Here is a 13605-nt window from a genome sequence, read left to right on the forward strand (position 1 = left end):
CAGGCGCTGGTCTCAACTTTAGGGAGCATCCACAAACAGTGTAGCCTCCCTATGAAACTGGCCTCAGCTAAGAGGAGTGGACTTCTATGGCACAGGTGAAAGTGTGCTGCCTCGCACTGTAACAACACAGGGTCACTGGTTCAAGCCTCATTCCTGACTACTCCCCCTCCACCGCTGCATTAGTAATGGGATATTTGATTCCTAATGGAGGTCTTGGCTACTTTGCAACCCCTGCTCACACACCAGTTAATTGCATTTGCTTTGGTAATGAGGGAGGCTGATTGCATATCATGAATCATGTGCCACTCTCCTGCCCTTGTGCCTCATCTTCTTTAACCCCGAAGGGGTTTTGAAGGAGAGCGGTTCTCCAGTTGGGCTGGTCTGTGATTCACCGTCCTCTTTCCCTGGTCAGAGGAATAAGGCAACCTCAGAGAGAGCTTTTCCAGAGGACATGAGATGGTTCTGTACAGAGAAGAGATGTGAATGAATAAACAGCATGAGACTGAGTCAGTAATAGCACAAGGCCAATAATGGGCTGCATAAGGAGATAGTGACACCCGCAAAGGACTGTATAATAGCATCAGCTACTATTAACAACTAGCAATACTAACATCCAACAGTAAATGGTCACGTTTCAATAACATCGAGAGAGACTGAGGAGGCTCTGACCTGTGCAAGCAGGACTGTCTGGTATCCTGTCCCCTAGCAACCTATTGGTGGCCTGATAGCAGAGCTCACTGGAAGTCTGGGTAGACCGTTTATGATCCCCTCGTCTCTGGGACCATCAGGTGATGGGTGGAGTGAGCTGCATGAAATTAGATAACCTCACAGGCAGGAGAAGTCATAACCGGTCTAGTCTGGCGACTCCATCCCAAAGCTCTTCATACCTGAGTAGTAGTATCATAATCACCTCTCCTCCTAATGAGCTATTCATCCTCAAGTACACCCTTGAGATTTAATACCACCTCGTGCTGCGATGGGTCTGGCGGTGACATAACTACCAGGCAGGCTCGTTTAGTGGCAATCAGCCACCGAGCTATAAGCCTAAAGTAATGAAATCAAACGCTATTGTAGAAAGAGAGGGGCCCACGCTCGCCTCGAACATGTAACCGTATCATTACCAATGGATAACGGCTATTGTGGTCGACACGCTCCGTCGCCCACAGGAATGTAGGCCTGCCTAGCCCTTCTGAACGGTTGGTGAGTGCACCGTGCATTCTGAAGGCAATTAGCGCACAGAACGGCACATTGAACACTCGCAGATGCATCGTTCCAATGAGAAAAAAAACGAACTAATAAGCAAATTAACGAGGCAAAAACATTTCATTATTTTTAGTCAGAGGCCAGACGTTTTCTCCTGGTCCCAGAATTGTGAGATGAATATATATATGGTGTGTAGCAATGTTCCCTCAAATGTTTTTCGGCACTGAGCAAATTTCAGGTCTGCTGAGTGCAAACTTGAACATTGTGAAAATTCTGTGCGACTTCCAGTGCGTGTTTACTGTGAACACTGAGGCTGTACCCGCTTTAAGTTACACAGTTTTAACCAAGTAGGCCACTGTGACTATTTGATCATAATGTAGGCCTACCAGGCTGCCATCAAAATCAAAGGAGAAAATGCATCCCATAACATTTTAACATGGAAATAGCTGTTCTATCATTCAGCCTACAGTAGCAGCCAATGTGTGGTGTTCAATGTCGGCCTACATTCCATGAGACTTAAAACAAAACATACAGGGCTTGACATTAACCTGTTTATTTACTTGTCTTTCAGACAAGGAGGTGACTGGAAATGTTATGTTGTTTGATGCAAGTAACCACTTGACAAAATAAAATGCATTATTATTCTCATACCATTACTACATAGAATCAGACAAATTATGCTACCCTCTGCCTATTGCCTACTTAGCTTATTCAAACCTGTCTCAAAATACAACACTGCCCCTTTTTAAGACAACAAAAGCTCTTTACCTGACTCGCTTTTCAAAGATGTCTAGAAATGTACACTTTTTGTGCTCTTGTAGGAAGCGATCACTCCCCTATTGCTGACTACAAATGATCTATAACAGGCCTAATAATTCCCTAACTAGCAAAGGATATGAACAAAATGTGCATGTGGATACATGCAACGCTCGCTTTAATCTCAAAACAAGTGAATCTACTCATGACTGCTCATGCTGTAAACACAGTCCAGTTCAAAGTAAATGGCAAAGATCCATATATGGCAATGGTCTATTGCATGTAGGCCTACTGCAGTGTTGTAAAGTACTAAAGTAAAAATACTTGTAAGTACTACTTAAGTAGTTTTCTGGGGTATCGTACTTTAATATTTATATTTTTGACAACTTTTACTCCACTACATTCCTAAAGAAAATAATTTACTTAAACTCCTTCCATTTTCCCTGACACCCAAAAGTACTAGTTACGTTTAGAATGCTCAAGCAGGACAGCATTATGGCACCTATCAATATAACACTGTGTCATCCCTACTGCCTCTGATCTGGCGTACTCACAAAACACAACTACTGTGTTTGTAAATGATGTTGGAGTGTGCCCCTATAATTAAAAATAATATGAAAATCGTGCCGTCTTGTTTGCTTAATATAAGGTATTTGATGTATAGCATTTACTTTTACTTTGTACTTTTACTCATGTATGACAATTTAGTACTTTTCCTACTACTGTACTTAAGTACATTTAAAACCAGATGCTTTTAGACTTTTACTCAAGTAGTATTTTATTGGGTAGTGTTCACTTTTACTTGAGTCATTTTCTGTTAAAGTATCTTTACTTTTACTCAAGTATGACAATTGAGTACTTTTTCCACTACTGGCCTACTGCAACTTTTGATTGCAATAAAATCCTACTCCGATGCGTTCTGCCTACAACAACATCTCTTGCATAGTTCGTTTTGTTTCGGTATGTTGAATTGAAAGTGGCTAATATTTTGAATTGAAAGTGGTTAATGTTGAGTTGATCACTATTACCACAGTACAAATAGCAACAGTTCGCCTACCCGGCGTGCAGGGCAGCTGAGTAGGGTTCACCTACCGTCAACAGCCCGAGACAAATAATAAAAATAGGAACACAAGGCTTTATCGTTTTACAGAAATGTCTGGCGATTGACGAATCGGGTTGGTGACCATTGCTCTAGAAAGTTGAGTGAAGTTCAATCTCGTGCTTCTCTCTGTGTGCTGATGTTTCTCCGCAGCAGTCTCGGGGCTACTGCGCAGTTTAGAGGGAACATTGGTGTGCAGCATGGATAGGGACGAGACGACCTTGCTGCGTGTAGCGGCTAGATACATGGGCCTACCTAAGAACAGGTGTTTTTATACACAGGTGAATAGCGAGCTGCTAATGGATGAAACACATGGTCGAGAAGACGACCTTGATCCGTGTAGACGGCTAGACGCCAGCTGCTGGGTGAAGAAATGGCCTGGAGCAGCCTTCATGATGATCTGGATCCATCAACAGTATCATTTGCATTTTATACGTCATAGATGGGAAACTGGCGGACAACTGGCGGCCCCACCCCATTTGAAGGCCCTCAGATCAATTTCCACAAAATATTCTTTTTTTTTTTTTAGGAAATCAATCAGGTCTCAACTGTTGCATGTTAGAATACACAAGATGCAATTTTGATGCAAACATTCCTCCACCCTATGGCAAAATGTGTAGACTTGCAGGAAATTAGCTGTAAAACAGCTCATTTTCCTATCTGCCCCATGGCAAAATGAGCAGAATTGCATGAAATTAGTTATAAAATGGCAAAATACTCTGTCCCATGGCAAAAATGTGTAGGATTGCAGCAGTTGCTTTAAAACGAACATTCTCTACACCCCGCGAGCAAGTGCGGCCCCTCATGAGTTTAGATTTGTTGGGGCCCCCCACCACAATCAAAGTTGCCCACCCCTGTCATAGGATATCCTATGACCGCACAACCCTCTGGCTATGACTAGAGAGCAAGAGAGGAGGAGAAAAGACTAAGGGAAGGAGAGCTTGACAACTTTGAGTTGTTTTGCCCTTTAGCATGTCTTTCCCAGTAGGCACGCCCCACCCCCTCCTCCCCAGGTCCTGTCATGCTGGACACAGGGCGCAGGAGGTGGTTGTCTGCAGGTGTTGCACGCCACTTTGTTTCCTGGCGGTGTGTACATGGTTCAGTGATCAGTGTGCCCCAGTGTACCCTTTGCCAACCCCCTACTCTGCCATCAGAACCCCCTCCCTAGTATCCCCCACTAGCTAAGGTAACAGAAAGCTATTCTCAAGTAATACAAAGTACAACTGTGTGTTTGTCAAACATGTTATTCATACCCTATTAAAAATGTGTTTTATAACACACAACAATGTAATGTACTTCAACAAATTGGAGGGTAATTAGACTTTTGCAACCGGTAATACTGTAATCAAATAGAAGTGGTTATGGTTGTAATGTAGACAACCTATACGTACCAGTCAGTACCTCCACCCTGTGGGATTTCCACATTTTGGGCCCTCATCCCCAAAATTGAAATGGACAACTCCTAAGTGAAAATGCTTAATTTTTCATGAGCTAGGCACTCAAATTGGGAGTTGTCCAGAAACATCTGTGGAGATAGAAAAGTGTGGGCCAACAACCAAAGGCTGGTAAATCATAAAAACCACATCCCTTGAGTGCATTTGAAATTTAATTATCATTAACTGTAAAGTTACTGTGCTTTATAAAAGACTGGATTTCAAGCAATACGTCATTATTAAAATAGTTTTATGACCCAAAAAACGGTGTGTCTTGATGAATGACTGCTGAATTTACTAGGATAAAACAAACAAAAAGTCAACAGGGCATATTCACATGGGCATAACGGAAACGCTTGAACTGAAAGATTCTAAATGCAACAATCAGTTTTAAGTCACTGATGCTGTAGCAATACAGGCTTTAAAGATGGCCTCCAATTAGCACTTCGGTTGCATTTACATTGGCAGCCCAATTCTGATATTCTGCCCAATTATTGTTCTTTTGACTAATCAAAACAGGTATTTTGCCTGTAATTGGGCAAAAGAAATCAATTGGTCTGCCTGTGTAAAACATAGCCTTAATATCAAGCAATACTCTTGGTTAAATAAAATATATATATATATATATACACACACACACATATTTGGGCTACATTTACAATAGGGATATACTTAACATTGGCTGCCACCCACAATATGTACCTTTTACTATACAAGCATCTTTAAAATCAAATCAGTTTATTAGTTGCGTACAGTTTAGCAGGTGTTAGAGAGGGTGTCAGATGCTTATGTTACTAACAGTTAAATGTCAAATAATTAAAATGTAATGGGGAACAAAATACAAAAAAAAAGACAACATAAAAAGGCAGGACGAATCAGATGAACCCAAATAGCACTGTAGCAGTCATCAAATGCAATCTATATGCATGTACACCGGGAGAATTTACACAAGATCAGCTAAGAATATGTACAGCAGTAGATATGAGTAAGCTACTGTATGTCAAGTGTATAAATAATTGTGGTGTGTAAACGGTGTAATTAAAATACAATATACAATAGTAGAATTATGAGCTACGTCAGATACAGTATTTACGTACAGGGTGAAACGGGAAGTGACCAGTGGTTCAATGTCTCTATGGCATGGGACAGTGGCTGTCACGTCCTGACCAGTATAAGGGGTTATTTGTTATTGCAGTTTGGTCAGGACGTGGCAGGGGGTGTTTGTTTAGAGTCTTTCGGGGTTTGTTGTTCTTGTTAGTTTGTTTCTATGTTAGTTCTAGTCTTTATATTTCTATGTTTAGTTAATGGGGTTGACCTTCAATTGGAAGCAGCTGCTCCTCGTTGCTTCTAATTGAAGGTCTTATTTAAGAGGGGTGTTTTTTCTATGGGATTTTTGGGTAGTTGTCTCCTCTTTTGTGTCTGTGCACCTGACAGGACTGTTTTGTGTCGTTTGTTGTTTTGTATACGTGTTTTTCCTTCTTTTAATAAAAATAAAGATGAGTATACACGTTCCCGCTGCACCTTGGTCCAATCATTACGACGCCCGTTACAGTGGCGTTGGCTGCGTGTGTGTGTGTGTGTGAATATGAGGTGTGTGTCATAGCTTGTGTGTTTTGTGTGAATGACTGTGCGTCACCTGGTACATGGCTAGTGTTGGCTGTTCAACAGTTACAATTTTTTTTTTTTGTCTCTTCGGTCTTGGCACTGATGCACCTTTACTGTCTGTCGGACGGTAGCTGGTGAACAGTCCTTGGCTTGGGTGGCTGAAGTCTTCTTGGCCTTCCTGTGACACCAGGTGCTCTAGCTGGCCTGGACTCTTGAACTGGTTTGGTTGGTGGAAAGAGGCTTAATGAATTCTGGCGTGCACCCTTTTATAGCAATGCCCCGCCTCTTTCCAGGTGGTCGTTATTGGGTTTTTGATTAAGTTTGATGGAAGTGTGTGGCGGCCAATAAGGGGCGGGCTCCCCTCCAGGGAAGGGGGGATGTGAGAATTTTCTACAGTACTTGTAAGACATTATTAGAGATGACCAGGCAAAACTGGTGAGGGAGGAGCGCCCTTCTCAAGTTGAACAATAGGCCAATCTGGGCCACCCGGTCATATCGTAAACAAGGCAGCATGGTGGATCTTTCAGAATGTATTTATCATACAGTAGGCCTAGCCTATATGTTTCAACTAGTTTTCCTTGGGAAGGCAGATACTCCATATATATCTTCATTATTTTATTGTGTTACTATTTTCTTTTCATCTATTTTTTGATTTTCTTACTTTTTAACTGCATTGTTGGTAAAGGGCTCGTAAGTAAGCATTTCAAGTCTACACTTGTTGTATTCGGCACATGATTTGATTTAAATCCTACGCGTTTTCATCACGAGTGCAAACACACTTTTGTGTGTGTGTAATTTACCGCGGTGCAGTGTTGCGTGAGTGTCTTGTAGGCAGTAATAGTTGTCAGTTTGTGTTGCTCCCACTGCCACTCATGTAGCTGCTGACTTGTCACATCCAGGGACTGTTACACACACTCCGCTGCCGTGAATGGGTGTTAGGAGCAAACTTGGGTCCAGTGCCAGGGTGCTGGCACACACTCCAACCCTGCTTACACACTATTTCCTCACATGAACACACACTATAGCTTCTGCCAAGGTCTACCACGGGTTAGATACGGCCAGTGATTTTCAATCCTATACTGTGTATGCAGTGGCAACATTCAAAAGGGGGGGGGGATTGTTTTGAGGCGCACATTTTTAGCAATTTTTTATTTTTTTTGGCTTGCCTGTATTGCATGTTATTTTGGCATTAATATGTGTCACATATCAGTTTGTAAACATTATTAAAAAAATATATATATATAATCATTGGGTGGTCTCCTTTTTTGTTTTCTTGAGTAAGGCAGCTCCAAAATGCAAGTGTTTCAGCCTAGATCAATGCTTTCTGTGGTGGTGGGGCAGCCAGTGGAAAATACGGAGTGTAGGTGTTGGTAATGTTCTCTAGTTGTGCCGTGATTGGCTCAGTGTTCTGTCACTCATGGGGACAACACGTCACCGCCAAGTCTAAGGGTGGAGCTCGAAAATTCAAGCCCCTTGGGTGCTGCCATAGAGTTACATTAGAAGTGCCCATCCAAGAAGGCTCAAGGTCATTGGCCACAGATAAAATGACGTCAACTCACGTTATATCTACATTTACTTTCTAAATCTTAGCTAGCAGTCATCATGAATGAAGTTGACAATCTACTGGCAAATTGTTTTTAGTCCTTGTCATATGAAGAGAAATAATGAAGAGAAATTAGAGATAAAACGTGTCGGTGCTCATCTGCCATTGGACAACAAGTTGGAAATCACAAATTCAACAATGAGTGGTTTGGAAGGAATCAGTGGCCAACTGCAAGCATTGCAAAGAAATCACTAGCCTTCTATTCAGTGGAGTGGCTGTGTGGTCCCAAGTTTGGGATTAAGGGTCTCTTTTCCTAGTTTAAAATTATAAACATTCAACATTGGCCATGCTGTCAATGAAGCATGATTTGTGCTGCGCTCAAAACAACTGTTAACTTGGAACTGCAAAATCTGACTTCAGTGAGTTCAAGACAACTGGGAACTTGGGAAAAAATTAGCTCCGACTGGGAAAATACGTTTTAAACGGTCATCCAACTCGGAATTGTAAATCCGGAACTCGGGCCTCTTTTTAGAGCTACGACCTGAAGATCACTGACGTTATCATGATTCGACCTTGTTTTTTTGGTGTTCTTTTCCAATTGTCTTGAAAGCACCATAAATCCAGAGAATGCCAGACTTTGATGACTAAATTTGCCCACAAAGCACCACCGCGCCAACTTCCTGTTCAAATGAGCACAGCACAACAAGGTGAGTCCAAGAATGTCTTGATGATGCTGCATAAATTATTTAACATGCCAGGGTGTCACGTCCTGACCATAGTAAAATGTTATTTTCTATGGTAGAGTTGGTCAGGGCGTGACAGGGGTTTGTTGTGTTTTTCTATGTTTTTTTCTATCTATGTTTAGTTCTAGTTTTCTATTTCTATGTTGTTGTTTTTTGGGATGATCTCCAATTAGAGGCAGCTGGTCCTCATTGTCTCTAATTGGAGATCATACTTAAGTAGGTTTTTTTTCCCACCTGTGTTTATGGGTAGTTGTATTCTGTTTAGTCTATGTACCTGGCAGAACTGTGCGCTTTCGTTTTCTGTTTGTTATTTTGTCTATAATGTTTTTGAGTTATAATACATTTCATCATGAGCACTCAACACCCTGCGCTTTAGTCCCCTCTCTATGACAGTCGTTACACAGGGAGATATGTATACTGTAGCTAAGAAAGTAATACTAAGTGTATGTTGTGTAGTAAGCTGTTAGTAGCCCATGTGCCTCACCCTAATAATTTGGTCTATTTAACCCCTCTTAATTTCACCTACTGTTCTGACTTGATGGTGCACATATAGCCTACAACCTGTTGTAGAGAAATGTAGTCATTGAATATTGTAAGAGCTATCATTGTCTGCTTATATGCCCCCTTCATTTATCCTACGGTTCTGACTTGGTGTACTGGGAGAACACTATAAGAACGACTCATGCTCTGAATTCGGTCGCTGTACATTTCAAAAGTGCTGAACAAATAGTTATATTGACTACATCTGTCCTAGTTCGCTCATTAATGTCTTAATCGAAATTACGGATGGCCTCTTATCCGCTCGTCGCGTTATGCCATAGTTTATAGATCTCAAGTCCTAGTAGAATCCACATCTTTTTTTTAAAGCAAGTCAGCCATATCAGCTAGGTTTTTTAAAAGACAGTAAATTAAGTTGATTGAACTGTTTCGCTGTCAGACAAGGGTCCGCTGATAGCCAGGTGTAGCAGTGGTAAGGTGTTGGGACTGCTGTTGGGACTCTGCTGTTGGGACAGCTTTATGTAGGTCCTAACAGTTTGTGGGCACCGTTTGTCACCGTTATAGTATAGATAATAGTATAGTACAATTAATGTGTTGTTTAGTGTTGTGTTTTGTAGTGGCTTTGCTTGCATGCATCCCACTTTTTTCCCCCCCACCAAGATGTAGATGCTAAAATCTCCACTCTGTGTATGCACTAGATCATCTGACTAACCTGATGTAATATGGGTAGCTGCTCTATGGATGTCCTCCACACTGCTTGAATAAGACATTATTTAGTCTGGCCCATCTGTACTTGTCCTTCAGTGCAGTTGTGTTTTTAGCTCACTGCTCATTCCTATCCTGAAGCCTCTAAAACAGAGAAGGAGAAAACACATCCTACCCTTGGCTCAGCCTGTCAAGGTTGTGACACCGGATTTGCTCACAGCCTCACACACACACAGTAGGCTACATACACACACTGTCCTACACTGACAGACAGACACACACACACACACACACACACACACACTGACAGACACACACACACACTCTGTGCCCACCATCCCCACAGGGCACAAAGAGACCCAATTCTCTACCCTTCATTTGTCTGAGAGCTAAAGTCGTCTCAGGCGTCAGACTGGAACTGACAGATATGTTAATGTGAGTGGGAACACTCTGGATAGTTAAGGGAACTGTGTGTGTGTGTGTGTGTGTGTGTGTGTCTGTGTCTATCCTCATCTATGTTTCTCATATCAGTCTCTTTGAGTTGGATTCATCCTAAAGCACTGTTCGCATTATTAAACACCAAACCCAAACAAATTCATACTACATGTGATAGTGATGATAGTCCCCTCCCAACAGATGCTGGTAAAAAATAATAGGCCACTGTAGAAGTATAATCATTCCTCTTCATCAACAGGTGATGGTGCTGCCTTGGCACTGCAATTTTATGGAGACGGTCATTGGCATGGGCACTGGCGGTCGGCTGGTGTTTGGCCAGGCATGGCAGGACAGGAATGGCAATGAGTAGTTTTAACCACAAGAGGGACAACGGCTATGTTTAATTGGACAGACACACACACACACACACACACACACACACACACACACACACACACACACACACACACACACACACACACACACACACACACACACACACCTCTTCTCCATTTTTAAGTGCTACATCATTTGGAAGTCAAGTATCTTTAGGCAGTTTTCTCCATTAGTCATATTGCGTCCGCGGGGATGGTTTTGACACTGGCTCTGAACTGTCTGAGAATAGCTGCTATCTCTACTGGGAATGGACGATTCCTTCACCTTTACCTGCTGCATATGAATGTAGCCCTTCATTACTAGCCATCTTGTCTGTACAGGTGTCTGTGGTGGAGGACAGCAGCAGGAGTGGTGTGGGGTTGCAGGGGCCAGCTGGTGTGCCTGTAGCAGGCCCCGCTGGATGGATGATCATCATACAACACAACAGCCGTTCCCACCGACCAGGCTGGCACGATACCTGCATTCTGCTGCTGAGGGCAAACTCAACACCAGCCTATTTAGAAATTATTAAAGTAATGCTTTGAAAGAGGGTTTTATATGTATGGTGTTTTTGGAAAGTGTAGCTTAAACACACTGACCTAGTGGATGTTTTTTGATGGATTGATTTTCAGTGGGCCTAGTACAGTAGCCTACAAGGAAGTGGATGGATATTAAATCTTATACTCATCATAACCTGCTGTAATCAGGTCAATATCCCACGTCGTAGCCATCATCATGGTTCATTGATTTATGATTATCTCTCTTGTAAACATGTGTTTATTACCCGTGTCTACACTGAGTTTACAAAATATCAGGGACATCTTCCTAATATTGAGTTGCACTCCCTTTTGCCCTCAGAAAACGGTCAATTCATCGAGGCATGGACTACAAGGTGTCAAAAGGGTTCCACAGGGATGCTAGCAGATGTTGACTCCAATGCTTCCCACAGTTGTGTCAAGTTGGCTGGATTTCCTTTGGGTGGTAGACTGTTCTTGATACACACAGGAAACTGTTGAGCATGAGAAACCCAGCACTGTTGCAGTTCTTGACACACGCAAATCAGTGTGCCTGGCACCTACTACCATACCCTGTTCAAAGACACTTAAATCTTTTGTCTTGCCCATTCCCCTCTGAAGGGCACATATACACCCTAAAAATGAGGTGTTCAACAAGGGTTCTATGATCCTCAAAGGTTTTTGAAGAACCTTAGGATTCTTGGCAATAACAGTTGGGCTGTTAGGTTCCTGCACGAACCCCATAGGAGGTGGGGTTCATCCAGGAACCTCCTTAGTTGGTGGGGGTTCTTACAGCAACCTAACTGCCCAACTGAAACATTTGGATTTGAATTTGAAAGGACAGCAGGTGCAGGCACTTAACTGAAAAATGTAAAGATCTCCTCAATTTATATTGTATGATCTAAATTCATATTGTCTTTTCAAATTTGTGCAAATATTTCTAAAACAGAAAATGGACACAATCCAATGGATATCAATCAACAGAGGTAATACGTAGGCTATAAGAATATGTTGAAGGCTAGCTGTATTGGGTGCAGATGACTGAACTGCTCACTGTGTCTGTAGGTATACAGACAAGGAGGCATGCAAAGGTATGTCCATTGGTATGTTATGCAGATCACATTTACCATCCTCCTTTCTTACCTCTTCAATGAATATCCCATAGGCCTCTACATTATGGACAAGGTATGTGTATGAAAACCATTCATAAAACTGTTTCTTTCATTCACATTCACCATAAAAACCAAGCTATGAATACTGTCATGTGCATGGTTTGTTAATCATCTGTATAATTATCATTTTTGGATTCCCAGACTTCACCCTCTCTACACCTCTGATGAATATAACAGGAAACCTGTTCGATCACCATGCACTGTTAAAATCATTCTGGCTATGGATACGGAGAACATCAACACATGAACATCAACACACCAGAGGATATACCCATTGGACTTGGGGTTCTGCTGGGAGTCTCTCATATTTAAAGTTTTTATTCTGCTTTGCCACTAAAATCATAATAAACACTGAACAAAAATATTGTTTTATTGTTGTTATTGTTATGTGTATTATTAATAATAATAACAGGGGAGGGGAGGTAGTTCAATGTACCCCAAAAGGTTCTTCAAAAGGTTATTTGAGGATCCATTAAAAGGGATTCTTGAAGAACCCTTTTAAAGGGTTCTTTGAAAAATGTATAGGGGTTCCCCCACAGTTTCAATTTGAAGAACCCCTAAAGGATACTCCAGGAATCTTTTATTTTTATTAATAATAATATGCACAAGACAATATTTTAGTTCTCAGTGTTTATTATGATTTTAGTGGCAAAGCAGAATAAAAACTTTAAATATGAGAGACTCCCAGCAGAACCCCAAGTCCAATGGGTATATCCTCTGGTGTGTTGATGTTCATGTGTTGATGTTCTCCGTATCCATAGCCAGAATGATTTTAACAGTGCATGGTGATCTAACAGGTTTCCTGTTATATTCATCAGAGGTGTAGAGAGGGTGAAGTCTGGGAATCCAAAAATAGTAATTATACAGATGATTAACAAACCATGCACATGGCAGTATTCATAGCTTGGATTTTGTTCAGAAATTGTTCAGATACCTGCTGACACAGACACAGAAGTGAGCAGTTCAGTCATCTGCAACCAATACAACATATTCTCATAGCCTACATATTATTACTTCGTTGTTGATTGATATCCATTGGATTGTGTCTATTTTCTGTTTTAGAAAGATTTGCACAAATATCATCCTGCTGTCCTTTTCAAAATCCAAATGTTTCAGTTGGGCAGAACCCCCGCCAACTAAGGAGGTTCCTCGATGAACTCCACCTCCTATTGGGTTCTTGGAATAACCTTTTCGGGGCAAATTTCAGTGCCAAGAACCCTTAGGTCCTTCGAAGAACTTTGATGATCTTAGAAGAACCCTTGTTGAACCCCTCGTTTTTTTTGTGTATAATAACGCGCTTGGCAGGGTAAGAGTCAGTGACCTCGAGCTCAGGGACAGAGACAGACAAGGTCTTTGTTTTCGCATCTCTCCCACTCAGACTGACAGGACACAGGCATGTCCCTCTCTCTCTATTAGCGCGTCCCCGCCTGGCCCGTCCTAGACTATCATTAGTTTATTACTGGCCTAGTCTAAAGATAAAGGTCATGTAGGTGCCATAGCAATCGGCTGAAACAGTACGCCGC

The sequence above is a fragment of the Salmo salar genome, chromosome 17 (genome assembly GCF_965601325.2).
Source record: "Salmo salar chromosome 17, fSalSal1, whole genome shotgun sequence".
NCBI lineage: Eukaryota > Metazoa > Chordata > Actinopteri > Salmoniformes > Salmonidae > Salmo > Salmo salar.